Consider the following 14,455-nt stretch of genomic DNA (forward strand, 5'->3'; position numbering starts at 1 on the left):
ATTTGACACTGCCATCCAGCTTTGTGCCATCAGCAGATTAGCTAATATTCCTTTTAATACCTTCATCTATAGCTATTTCATTCACCACAGTGTGGTGAAGATTAGTGGGAGCCAGAGGATTCTGAAGGCTTGAAGAAACAGCAGAAGCTAACTGAAAAAGCAATACGAAGGAATAAGATGAAACGTTAGAGTAGGCGAGCTATCAATAAAAAAGAAGAACACAAGAGATTTTTTTAATATCTAATAGCTTATAGATAGGCTAGAGTGGAGCTTTGACTGCAAGAAAATGCGGCTGCAGAAGTAGTAATGATGAACAAAGAAATGGAGGAGGAACTGAGTATGTACTTTGCATCAGTTTTCACAGTGAAATACTTCAGCAGCGCATCAGAACATCAAGAGAGACATCAGGCTGTGGTGAGGGCACTGGCCGACACTGAGGAGAAGGTGCTGGGGAAGCTGAACGGTCAAAAGGTAAATATATCACCGAGGCTGGATGGACCACACGCCAGATTTCTGAAGATGAGGAGGCTGTAGAGGTGGTGATTTTCAGACATCAGGGAGGGTCCGAGATGACTGGAAAATTGCTAATGAAACACCCCTTGTTTAAGAAGGAGGGAGCCAAAGGGTGGGAGCTATAGACAGGGGATGCTAACCTCGGTTCTTGGGAAGACTGTGGAGTCCTTTAGAAAGAATGAGATGACAGAGTACTTGGCAACACATAGTAAAATAGGGCAGAGTCTGCATGACTGCATCAAGGGAAGGTCATGTCTGACAAATCTGTTAGATTTCTTTGTGAATGTAACAAGCAAGTTAGACAAAGGAGGGCCAGTGGACATGCTCTATTTGGATTCCCAGAATGCCTTTGTCAAGGCACTGCATAGCAGGCTGCGAAATAAGATGAGACCATGGTGTAAGTGGTAAGGTATAGAGTGGCAGACGGCAGAGAGTCAGGATAAAGGGGTCTTTTGCAGGATAGCAGGCGGTCACCTGATGAGTTCCATGGGGTCAGTGTTGCAACCACAACTATTTATGTTGTGCATTAACAATCTGGAGAATAAACGTGTTGCCACGTTTGCAGATGGCACAAAAATAGGTCGATGGACAGGTAGAGCTGAGGAAGTTGGGAGGCTGCAGAAGGACTTGGAAGGGTAGGAGAGTGGACAAAGAAGTGGCAGATGGAACACAGTGTGTGAAAGTGTGACGTTATGGATTTTGTCAGAAGAATACAGGCGTAGACCATTAACTAAATGGAGAAAGGCTTCAAAAGTCTGAAGTGCACAGGGGCTTTGGGAGACCTTGTTCAGGAATTTTCTTAAGGTTAGCATGCAGGTTCAGTTGATGGATAGGAAAGCAAATGCCATTTTAACAGTAATTCAAGGGTGCAATAATACAAGATCAGATCTGCAAGGTGAAGCTGGTTCAGCTCAGGTCAGACTGCATTTGGAATATTGTGAGCAGTTTCCAGCTGTGCATCTAAGGAAGGATATGCTTGCGTTGGAAGGAGTCCAGATTAGAATTACAGGAATGCTCGCAGGCTGAAGGGCTTGTCATAAAAATAGCAGTTGAGGACTCTGGGACTGTGTTCGATGGAGTTTGGAAGTTTGAGGGCGACGTCGGAGGGATAGCAAGGGAGGGAAAACAGGAGGACGACTCATGTTATTGATGAAAACGTTACTGCTATAACTACAGAAAATGTTTCTAAACAAATCATCTCGTGAAACTTTATGGATTGAAATGAGAAATAAAACAGGAATAATCGCCTTGATGGCACTGGAGGCCGCCCAATAGTCAAAGAGAAACTGAGGAACAAATATGGAGAAAGATCTCAGATGTATGTATGAGGACAATAAGTGTGTAATAGTAGGTAATTTCAATTTTCTAAACATTGGCTGAGGCGATCATAATGTTAATGATTTTGATAGTGATGGATTTGTTAAATACCTTCAAGAATGTTTTTTCAGACTTGAGGCCTATCACCAGGGGTGTTACACAGGGTGGCTTTTTGGGTCCTCTTTTGTTTGCTATTTATATTAATGATTTGGATGAGAAAATAGAAGACATCGTTGGTAAGTTTGTGGACAACACCAACATTGTTGGCATAGACAGTGAAGAAGGTGGTGATTGTGCATCCAACAACCACTTCCTCAGGAATTTGATTCCACTCACAAACCACGCCAGTGTATAAGGTTATCTACAATTACAAATGGATCTTGATGAAATCAGTCAATGGGCTAGAAAATGGCAAAATGAGTTTAAACTGGATGAATGCGAGATATTGCATTTTGGTAAAACAAGGGTAGCACTTATACAAATAATGGTAGGGATTTGGGTCATGTTGTAGAATAGAGCGACCGAGAGTGGCAGGGACATAATTCTTGGACGTTTCCTCCACATGTTAGCAGGGTGGTTAAAAAGGCGTTTGACACGTTTGCCTTCATTGCTCAGTCCTTTATGTATTGGAGTTGGGAAATCATGATGAGTTTGTACAAGACATTGATGAGGTGTCTTCTGGGGTACAAGTCTCCAAGTTATAGGAGGGATATTGTTAAGGTGGAGAGGATTTAGAAGAGATTTACCACAATGTTGCCAATTATGAAAGGTTTTAATTGTAAGCAAAGGCGAGATCGTCTGGCATTTTTTTTCACTCGAACATAGGAGTTTGAGAGATGACCATACAAAAGTTCATAAAACAACGAGAGGTATAGATTATATTAATGATAGCTGTCTTTTCCCCTCTATCATTGCCCCTCCCATAATTTCTCTTCACCCACTCGCTCTACCTGACTACTGCACTCTCTAAATTCCTTTCTCTACCCTCCTCCCACTCTTTCATTTCCCACCCATTCTCTGTTTCTCCCCTCCCACTCTCTCTCTAACCCTTTCCCACATACTCTCCAACCACCTCCCACTCTCTATCTACGTCCATCCAACCTCTCTATCTCTCCTTCCACCCCACTCTCTTTCTACCCCCACGCACTCTGTCTCTCTATTCCCATCCAATTCTCTCTTTCTATTCCCACTCTCTCTCTATCCCATCACATTCTCTCTATCTCAAAATCCCTTCCACATGCTCTCAATACCCCTCCCATTCTCTCGCTAACATCCTACTCTGTCTCTTTCGACCACCGTCACACACTCTCTTTCAAAACACTCTTTCTCCAACTCCTCCCACTCTCCTTCTCTCTCTACCTCACTGCCACACTCTCTTCCCCAATCCTTCTCTCCAGCCCTCACACTATCTCTCCCTCCCAGCAAATCTCTCTCTCCTCCCCTCCCACTCTCTCACTCCAGCCCACTCTCTCTATCCTCCACGCACTCTTTATCCTATTCCCACTTTCGCTCTAACCCCCACACTCTCTCTCCTTCCCGACGACAATCTCACTTTACCCCCTCCCACTCTCCCTCCACCCCTCCTACTCTGTCTCTCCGTCCCACTCTCTTTCTCACCACCCACTGTCCGTCTCTACCCCTCCTAATTTCTCTCTACTCCCTCCCACTCTTCTCTCACTCTCCACCCCATCCCATTCATTCCCCACCCCTCACACTCTCACTCTCTCTCTCCGTCTCTCTACACACACCTTCCACACTGTCTGTCTTCCTTTTCATCTACAACCTCTCACTCTCTCTCAAGCCCTCCCAGACTCTCTCTCCCTCTCTCTCTCTGCAGTTGTCCCAGTCTCTCTCGATCTGCACCCTCCCACACTCTTTAGCCGTTACCCTCTACACCCCTATTCTCTCTCTACCCCTTCCCAGTGTCTCTCTCTATGCCCAAGCACACACTCTCCCTCTCTCACTACACCATCCCTCTCTCTACCCCCCACTCCCGCTCTCTCTTGCTCTCTCCCTCTCCCCCCACAATCTCTCTAAAACCTCCCATCCTCTCTTATGCTCTCTCTCGCCTCACTCTCTCTCTCTTACTCCCATATTCTCTCTACCCCTTCCACTGTCTCTCTCGTCTTCCCATTCTCTCTCCGCCCTCGCAATCTCTCTCTCTCACTTTCTGCACCCACTCTTTTTCACCGTCTCTAACTACCACACCCCACACACTCTCTACCAGTCCAATTCTGTTTCTCACTCTACACCCACTCACTCTGACAATCTCTCTCTACACACACTTTCTCCTGTTCCACACTCTCTCTGCCCCCACTCTCTCTGTCTCTCCCGCCACCTACTACTCTTCCTCTCATCTCCCTCTCCCACTCTCTCTACACCCCCCTCTCTCGACGCCCCACTCTCTCCCTCTCCGCCCTTCCATTCTCCATGTCTACACCCCTCCCATTGTCTTTCTCTCCCTCCCTCCCATTGCCTCTCTCGACCACTCTCCTACCTCTCTCTCTCTCTGCTGGTCCCACTCTCTCTGTCTCTCTGCCCCCCTCACACTCCCCCAGTCTCTCCCCTCCTCACGTTCTCCATCTCTTCCTCTACCACCCTCTCTCTCTTCATTCACTTCCCATGTTCTCTCCCTGTCTCTGTGTGTGTCTCTCTCTGACGCCCTCTCTCTCTCTTACTATGCCCTTCTGCACACTGTCTTACCCCTTCTAATTCTGTCTCTCTCTATCCCCAAACACATTATTTCACTATCTCTCTCGCTACATCCTCTCACCCTCTCTCTGCAACCTCCCTCTCACTCTCTCACTCTCTATCCTCCCTCCCCTTTATCTCTCTACCCCGTCCCACACTCTCTCCCCCTCTGCCCCTCCCTCTCTGCCTCTCTCTATCTGCACACCTCCCACTATTTTTCTGTCACCACTTCTTCCCACTCTCCCTTTCGCTGTCTCTCTACCTGCTCTCTCTGCACCACTCCCACTCTCTGTCCCTCTCTTATCTCCCTCCTATACTCTCTCGCCATCCCTTCCACTCTCTACCACCCCAGTCTCTCTCTTTGCCCCTTCCCAATGTCCATCTCTTTCTCTACCCGTCTCCACACCTCCCACTCTCACTCTCTAACCCGCTCCCATTCTCCACCTTCCCTCTCATTGTCTCTCTTTCACTGTAAACTTCCAAATCTCTCTCTCAATATCCCTCCCCCACTCTCTCCCTTTCTCTCTGCCCCCCCTCTTTCGATCTCTCACTGCAAACATCATACTCTCTTTTGCTTTCTCTTTACCCTGCTCTCCCTCTAATCACTCTCTTGCTCCTGCCTAACTCTCTCTCTTGACATCCCCACTCTGATACACGCTCTCTCTCCCTCTCTCTACCCTACTCCAATTCACTCTCACTCTCTCTGCCACCCCACTCTTTGTCGCACAAAACACTCTTGCTTTACCCACGTCCCACCATCTTTCTCTATTCATCTCCTCTCTGCACCCTATCACTCACACTCTTCCAGTCCCAATCTCTCTCTGTCGTCAATTTTCTCTCTACTCCCCTCCCACTCTCTCTCTCGAACACCCTCAAATTCTCTCTCCACCTGCTCCTACTGTCTCTCTACGCTACCTTCCCTCCATTCCATCTCTCTCTACCCTCACCCAATCTCAATCTATCCCCTCCCACTCTCTGTCTACTCACCTTTTACTTTTTCTCTCTCTCCTCCCCATTCTCTCTCCCTCCCCAGCTCCTGCTCTCTTTCTCACTCACTCTCCCCCCACATTCCCGCACATTCTCCCTCTACCCACCTGCCAGCTTATTTCTCTTTTCGCCCCCTCCCTATCTCTCTCTACCCCATCCGACCCTCCATCTCTCCCCACTGTCTCTCTCTACACCGACCCACTCTGTCTCTGCATCCCTCCCTCTCTCTCTCTCTCTCTAATTCCCCCCTCTCCCTCTGTTTCTCTAAACCCCTCCCACATTCTCTCCCTCTTTTTCTCTCTCTCGGACAGCGTCTCTCTCTCTCTCTTTCTCTCTCTGCAATCCTCCCACTCTCGCTTTCTCTCAATCTACCCCCTCCCACTCTCTTTCACCCTCTCCCTACCAACCCATCAATCGCTCTCTGTACCCGCTCTAATTTGTCTCTTTCTACTCCCAAATACATCATTTCTCTCTCTCTCTTGCCCCCTCTCTGTCTACGCCCTCCCACTCACTCTCGTTCTGCTGCTGCCACACTCTCTCACTCTCTCTCCCCAATGTTTCTCGACTCCTCTCTTGACACCCACTCCCACACACGCTCTCTCTCTATCCCTCCCCCCCCCCCCCCCCAGTATCACTCACTCTCTCTCCCCACTTTCTCTGGCCCCTCCAAACTCTCGCTGTACCCTCTCCCACTCTCTTTCTTTTCCCCGCTCACTCTCTCTCCATTCCCTCCCACCCCCTCTCAATCTCTTTCTAGTCCCTCAAAGCTCTCTATCTCTACAGTGCTCACACTCTCTCTCTTTCACTCTCTACTTCCCTCTCATTCTCTCTCTATGCTCCTTTCCCATTCTCTCTCTATGCCTCCCTCCTATTCTTGCTGTCGAAACACTTCCTATTCTCTCCCTCCCTATCCCATCTCTCCCTCGCTCCCTCTGCCGGCCTCCCAATCTCTCTCTCTATAACCTTTCCCACACTCTCTCTACTCCACTCCCACGCACTCACCACCCCTCCCACTCTCTCTCACTCTGTTCTCTCACTCCCACTTTCTCTCTTCCCTCTCCCAATCTCTCTCTCTTTTCCCCTCTTTGTATCTCAATTTCTACACGCTTCCCACTTTCTAAGCCCCTACTACACACTTTCTCACTCTCTCCCCACCCACTCTCGCCCATCCCATCCCATTTTCTCTCTCACACCCCTCACTTTCTCTCACTCTCTCTCTTTCGCATCTCTCTCTCCCTCGACACCCACTCCCACACTCACTCTCTCTACTCCATTCCAGCCTGTATGTCTCTTCCACACGCTGTTTGTACCCCATCCCATTCTCTCGCTCTCTCTTTACAACCTCCTAATCTCCATCTCTATAATACTCCTACCTTGTCTCTTGCTTTTTTCTCTCTACTACCCTGTGATTTTCTCTCTCCTCCCCTTCCACTCAATCCACGCTTCTATTCTCTCTCTCTCGACACCCCTCCCACTTTCTCTACAGCCGCCACTCTCTCTGCCATTCCTACTTTTCCTCTCTCTCTGCCCCGCTCCCTCGCTCTCTCCCCTCCCCTCCATCTCTCTCTCTACACGGCATCAATTTTCACTCTCCATATCCCTCCCACCCTCTCCCGCTCTCTCTTTCTCTGTACCATTCCCTCTTACTTTCTCAGTCTCCGTACACCTCTAAATGTCTCATTCTCTCTTTCTAGCTCCTCCCCTGTCTCTTTCACACTCTCTATATCCCCCTCTCTCTACCCACTCTCTCGTTCTCTCCTCCGTCCACTCTCTCTCTCGATCTCACCAGTCCCATGCTGGCTCTCTCTCTCTCTCTCTCTCTCTCTCTCCCTCTACCCAACTCCAACTGTCTTTCTCTAACCTCCACCCCACTGTCTCCCCCCATACTCTCTTTATATCCTCCTCCCACCCTCTTCCTCTCTTCGGCCCCTCCCAATCTCTCAGTAACCCCTCCCAATTTCTGTCTTCCCCCAATCTCCCTCTACCACCTCCCACTCCCTCTCAACATCCGTAGCTCTCTCCCACTCTCTCTACGACCCTCCCACTCTCTCTGTCTCTCTAATCCCCTCACTCTCTCTCTCTGACACCGTCACTTTCTCTCTCTGTACGATGTCCACTCTCACTTTCTCTCTCTCTGAACCCTCCCTCCCTTTTTCACCCTCTCTTACTACCAGCCGCCCCACACTCTCTCTCTACCTACTCCAATTTTATTTCTCTCTACCCCCAAATACACTCTTTCTCTCTCTCTCTGTCTCTCTCGCACTCGACGCTCTCTGACTACATGCTGCCAATTTCTCTCTCTCTTACGCCTCACTCTTTATCTCCTGCTCCCCAACTCTGTCTCCGCACCTCGAACTCTCTCTCTTGCCCACTCCCACTCTCCCTCATCCCTCTGTCATCGCTCTCTCCCCCTCCTAGTCTCTCTCACTGCATCCCTCTCATTCTGTCTCTACCCCCACTACACACTCTCTCCCTAACCCCCTCCGAATCACACTCTCTCCCCACCCACTCTCTCCCTCTCCCCACACTCTCTCTCTCTGCCTCCATCCCTCTCCTTCTCGCTCGCTCTCTATCTCCCTCCCACGCTCTACTTCTCTAAGCCCTAGCAATTTCTCTCAGTCTCTCTACCCCAAAACCACGCTCTTTCGCTCTCTCTCACTACTACCCATCATTCTCTCTCTCTCTCTTTGCGCCTTCCAAATCTGTCTCTCTCTCTCCCCCCACCACATTCCGACTCTCTCTCTCACTCTCCACCACACACTGTCTCTCTACCCCTCCCACACTGTCCCTCTACAGCCCTCCCATTCTCTCTCTACACCTTCCCACTCTCTTTAACCCCTCTGTCTCTCTCTCTCTCTACCCTACCCACATTCTCTCTCAGTCCCTCCCATTCTCCATCTCTCTCTACGTCTCAACATCAAGAGTTGATGTTGATCATTTTAATAAAAGTACAGTGTTCTCCCCATGACAAATGTGAAAACCTGACATATTTGTTGAGCGAGAGTAATTTTGATCCTGTTAAATTGAAGACCAACGCAAACCAAAAACAGCCAACGTTTGAACCTGCAAGGAAATGATTATTACAGTATATTTGGCAGGTCTAAAAGTCCAACTTTATTTATTTATGCCACAATCCATAAGACTGGTTTGAACAATGTAACTAGTTCCTCATAATTAGCAATGTGATCGGATAAAGTATTAAAACCCTGCATAACAGTTTATTTCTGGGCATAATCTTGTGAAATAGCCAATCAGCACTTTTGTAAGAAGGTTTTAAAATTGTAATCTTTATAGTAATGCTGCTGTTCCAAGAACAAGTCAGTGATCATCCCACCAAACTGGACCACAGAGAAGAGGATGGTGTGTTGGAGTATTGTCAAATGCTGTAATGCGAGTGGAAAGGGCTGGATAATACAGCAGGGCTGAAGTCAAAGGATGTTGTCTGTTACTGGTCATTCTGGGCTATTTCAGTGCTGTGTAGAGGTTGAAAATCGAATTGTGGATCTTACATATTGAGAGAAAAATGTTCATGAACATTTGTATTGTGTTTGCTTTCATAAAAGCAAACCTTGAAATGTTGGCAATTTTTACCCCTAAATGAAATAGTTTCCAAAGAACTGCTGAGAAATGTTTCCATGAACTATTAGAATCCTACAACCGCAAATCTTTTATTTCAGGATTTCTTTTTGACATAAAAGACTTTTTCTTTTACACAGATGTTGGTTTACATGTGGAATGAACTTGTTGAGGAAGTGGTGGCTGTGGGTACTGTTAGAATGTTTGAACGACATTTAGATGGATATATGAATAGGTACGGTTTTGAGCGAAATTGGCCAGGAGCACACAGGTGGGACGAGTTTAGTTTGAGATTATGTTCAGCATGGACTGAAGAGACTGCTCCATGCAATATGACTCTATGTTTCCCACTCGTCGTATTTTGGAAATCACTTTGAAACGAAGTTTTATTCCGATGAACACACAAGCATTACCCATGCAGATACCTATTGCAAATCAGAGCATACACCGTTTAATTCAATGTGGCACACCAGGTCTGGCGTTTCCACATTCATTTAGACCTATTGGCAGTATATCATGAGCAGCACAAAAAAAAAATGAGAAAACGAATGCAGGAATTAAAGTAATATAAAATTGTTTGTACCATTATTTTAATATGGGATCTTTGTGACTTTTCATTATATATGAAAAAGTGAAATCAAGAATTCTTTTTGTGTAAAACAGTGAATGAGTACGGAGGGAGGACACAGAACTCGTGGAAAGGTATAAGACAGAGGGCCGTAGCATTGAGTTGCTTTTCAGTCTGGAGGCCTGTGACCATTGGTGTATCACAACGGTTGGTGCTGGGTCCCCTGCTTTTCATCATTAATATCAATGATTTGGATGTGAACATAGGAAGTATAGTTAGTCCGTTTGCAGACGATACCAAAATTGGAGGTGTCGTGGACAGTGAAGAAGGTTCCCTCAGAGTTCAATGGGATATTGATCAGATGGGCTAATGGGCTGAGGAATGGCAGATGGAGTTTAATTTAGATAAATGTGAGTTGCAATATTTTGGAAAGGCAAGTCAGAGTAGAACGTATACACTTAATGGTAAAGTCCTGGGGAGTGTTGCTGAACGAAGAGACATTGGAGGTTCATAGTTCCTTGCAAGTAGAGACAGATAGATAGGAAGTGAAGAAGGCATTTGGTATGCTTTCCTTTATTGGACAGAGCATTGAGTACAAGAGTTGGGAGGTTATGTTGCGGCTGTATCGGACATTGGTTATGCCACTTCTGAAATGTTGTGTTCAATTCTGGCCTTCCTCCTACTGGAAGGATGTTGTGAAACTTGGAAGGCTTCAGTAAAGTTTTACAAGGATGTTTCCAGGTTCTTAAGATTTGAGCTACAGGAAGAGGCTGGGGCTGTTTTCCCTGGATCCTCAGAGGCTGAGAGGTGATGTTATAGATATCAGCTGGTACCATTGAGGTATCATGAGGGGTATATATAGGATAAATAGACAAAGTATCTTCCCTGGGGTGGGGGACTCAATACATAGACGGCATAGTTTTATGGCGAGAGGGAAAAAAATCAAACGGGATCTAAGAGGCACCGTTTTTACACAAAGGGCGGTGATGGTATGGAACGAGCTGCGAGAGGAAGTGGTGGAGGCTAGTATAATTACAACATTTAAAAGGCATGTGGATGGGCATATGAATAGGAAGGGTTCAGGGGAATGTGGGCCAAGTGTTGGCAAAAGGGACTAGATTAGATGAAGTTAGCTTGTCAGCATGGCCGATTGGACCAAAGGATCTGTTTCCATCCAGAACATCCCCATGATTCTATGAATCTATGTGGGCACTTTGTTTATGATTTAGCTATGCATTTGGTCTTCTTTTCTACTTTAGCTTTTTGCCGAGATCATGATGTTGCAGTTTCATAGGACACAGAATCCCACTTGCTACATATTCGGTCTGTCTGCACAGTAACTGGATCAGGCTTACAGAGCCCAGGTTCCCACAATGGAAAAAGGGGATACATTTGATAAAATAATCAGCCCTCACACCTCCCAGCGATACAGTTTGCTCACTATGGATGATGTAATGCAAGAAAACATCATTAGCCAGCACCAACTCCGTGGCAGCAGTAATGAAACCTAACAGTCAGAAGTGGATTTCCCACCATGTAAAATCACCAGATTGCAGACTGCAAATAAGACATAAATTACAAAAGGATGCTTTAAGGAAAGAATGTGCATAAAAAGATACAATGAATTGCATCAACTTGCACAAACTTCAACAGTCATTCATTTATAATATATAAAGAGACCCTAGCACGTTAGAAACAGCATTTTTGGACAGCATTTACATGTGTTAAGTATGAATGCTCATCCCGCAAAAGATATGTGCATTAGACTAAAAAGAAGAAAATCTGTTCATTTGTATTATGTAACATGTAATTTAGATTTAACCAGCAAGTGTTATAAATGGAATGAAGACTTCACTGAAAGGGAGTTTCATCATCAAAGCAATGTAGGTCCATATTAGTCTCTATAAGTGTCCTAAATTATTCATATGATGCTATTGTGTTCTATGAATTTGGGAATGCTGACATCGTGCCAATGGTACCAGCTCATGAAATTCTGAGGTTCAGACTGAAGATCTGGAGGCATTATTTCGAATATCATCGCAATGCTAAAGGAATTTCAATGTAATTCACTCATAAATTTGGAATAAAATTGGAGAGACTAATAATGATAATGGAACAAGCAGGACAAGGAGTTGAGGAAAACCATTTCATTTCCTAATGCCCTTCATCCTGACTTATTTTCTCCTAAACATGACTCCAGATCCACAGGAATGTTATGAACTCTTTGTTAAGTACCTTTTGAAATGACCTTGTATGTCATTGATTTTAAAAATGAGGAAGAATAAAGTTGTATGGATCACTCAAAATCTATCTAGGAAATGGAAATAACAAAAGTGTACCTGGCTCAGGTGACCCTGCAATATCCTCCCAAGCGTCAGCTGGGAATTGTGCTATAATTGGGAGAGCTGTCCAACAGTCAAGTCAAGGAACAACCTGGCTTCGTCATAAATCATACCTGAAAGCCAATGAATCTGCGTCCTCCATCAATATCTCTCTCCTACTGGCAGAATAGATACAAAAAGATAGGAAGGATCAAAGGTGTACAGTCAGGAGTTCATGAGAGTTCTGAGATTCCTCTAATTTTACTTTGAACCAGCTGACATTTCAAGGCTTCGACTCAAACATGAGCACGGAAACCTCCTGCTGATTTCCACCTTTCCCCCTCTCTACCCTGTTTTCAACTGATAAGTCATTTTATCTCCATTTTGAATACCACAAAGAAGAAGCATTCAGTGCTTTACGGGTATAGAATGTATTTTGCATGGGGTCTTCAACGTCCATTACCAAGTATCGCAAGGGTATAAACGTTGGGGATTGATAATACCGAGTGGGTCATCAACATGTGTGCAACTGCGTTCAACAAGAGCCTGTAATCTCCATCCTGCAGCTGAAATCAGAGGTACGGTGGAGCATGCCAGAAATTACTTTTGTTGTAGGTGTGCATCCACAGTGCTGGGAGAGATAGTGGTCCAGAATTTTGACAGAGTGAAAGAATGACAATGTACTTCACAGACAGGGCAGTGTATTTCGGAGGTGGATCAGCAGGTGGTTTTCGCATGCACCTGCCACCCTTACTATCACTGATGCAAGATTAAGGCTCGCAGACCAACTCACATGGGAGTGATCCACACGTCCCTGAACAGTATCCATGATGTGGGAAGACATATACAAGACAAAATATTCAGCGCTTGTGATAAAAGCATGGGAATAAGAATTGATCATTTTACCCTACACATAAACTAAAAACATTGGATTGGTAACAGGAGTAATTCCGCTGATGGCGAACTAACAGAATGGTTTCAAAATAGTTGGTCAGAGCAGCACGTTCAGGAGCTGACCAGAGAGCAGCTTATATGAGAATTGACATTGCATAACATAACATCATTAATAAATGATTTCAGAGTGAAAGTATTTTCAAGTAGCAATGATCATAATGCGTAATTTTGCATTCATTTTGGAAAGGAGGTGAGTGGGTCTAAGCTAAGTATTGTAAACTTAAATTAGGACACCTATGAGCTAGCTTAAATGAACTGCGATATTAGGCCAAACGGCTGGGCAACATCGATTATCCGAATTTTGGATTTTGCGAAAGATCTTAAGGTTCGTAGCTTAGGTAAACTGCATTTTCTGAGCATTACATTATCCAAACATGTGATTATCTGAACAAAATACATCCCAGTTTGTGCGAAGATTTGTAGCTCGGGTGCTCGTTGTTGTGGTTCTGTTCGCCGAGCTGGAAGTTTTTGTTGCAAACGTTTCGCCCCCTGGCTAGGCGACATCATCAGTGCTTGGGGGCCTCCTGCGAAGCGCTTCTTTGATGTTTCCTCCGGTGTTTATAGTGGTCTGTCCCTGCCGCTTCCGGTTGTCAGTTTCAGCTGTCCGCTGTAGTGGTTGGTATATTGGGTCCAGGTCGATGTGTTTGTTGATGGAGTTTGTGGATGAATGCCATGCCTCTAGGAATTCCCTGGCTGTTCTCTGTCTGGCTTGCCCTATGATAGTAGTGTTGTCCCAGTCGAATTCATGTTGCTTGTTGTCTGCGTGTGTGGCTACTAAGGATAGCTGGTCGTGTCGTTTCGTGGCTAATTGATGTTCATGTTTGCGGATTGTTAGCTGTCTTCCTGTTTGTCCTATAAAGTGTTTTGTGCAAAATCAGAACATAAATGTTAATAGGAGTAAAACTGTCCACCTGATATGTACCTGGATTCCCAGTTATTTCAGTGGGCAGTTAAGAGATAACCACACTGTCGTGATTCTGGATCACTGTAGGTTAGACGAAATAAGGATAGCAGATATTTTTTACTTTGAAGGGCATTTGTGCAATAGGTAAGATTTCTCCGAGGTTTTCACAGCTATTGGGTAGCTTTTTTTAATTCTGAATTAACTAATTAATTGAACATATATACCCTTAGCTGCTGTTCTGGGATTTCAATTTGTGTCACGCAAACAATAGGCTCGTATGTCTAGATTACTCATCTACAGTAGTTATATTGGCACAAATCTGTACCCTTGTGCAACAACGTTGGTACAATGTCATCTACTTACATAGCATGATTGGCAATGAAACACATTGAAAATTATTGAGAAGGCTGGCCAGGCAAACATATGAAACTTCATTCCTGAAATATTGAAATCAATATAATGAATTTCTCCAGAGGAATCAATCAAATATCAAATAAGCTGTGATGGTTGCTCCCGAAACAATCATTTAGATTAAAGTCTGCTTTGTGGGTGCTTTTAACAATTTGGTTTCTTGTCATGAACAATTCAGATCACAAAATCTCCCGTGTCTCCACAACTAGGTAG

At 45.3% G+C, this 14,455-nt stretch overlaps 1 pseudogene; it reads left to right on the forward strand.

Moving 5' to 3' along the window:
- The first annotated feature begins 306 nt into the window (after positions 1-306).
- LOC148140725 (DLA class II histocompatibility antigen, DR-1 beta chain-like) overlaps positions 307-14,455 on the forward strand; it is a 98,123-nt pseudogene continuing 83,974 nt past the window's right edge.

Source organism: Chiloscyllium plagiosum, unplaced genomic scaffold (genome assembly GCF_037043375.1).
Source record: "Chiloscyllium plagiosum isolate Xiang-an unplaced genomic scaffold, Cpla_swu_hap1 HiC_scaffold_35, whole genome shotgun sequence".
Classification (NCBI taxonomy): Eukaryota; Metazoa; Chordata; class Chondrichthyes; order Orectolobiformes; family Hemiscylliidae; genus Chiloscyllium; species Chiloscyllium plagiosum.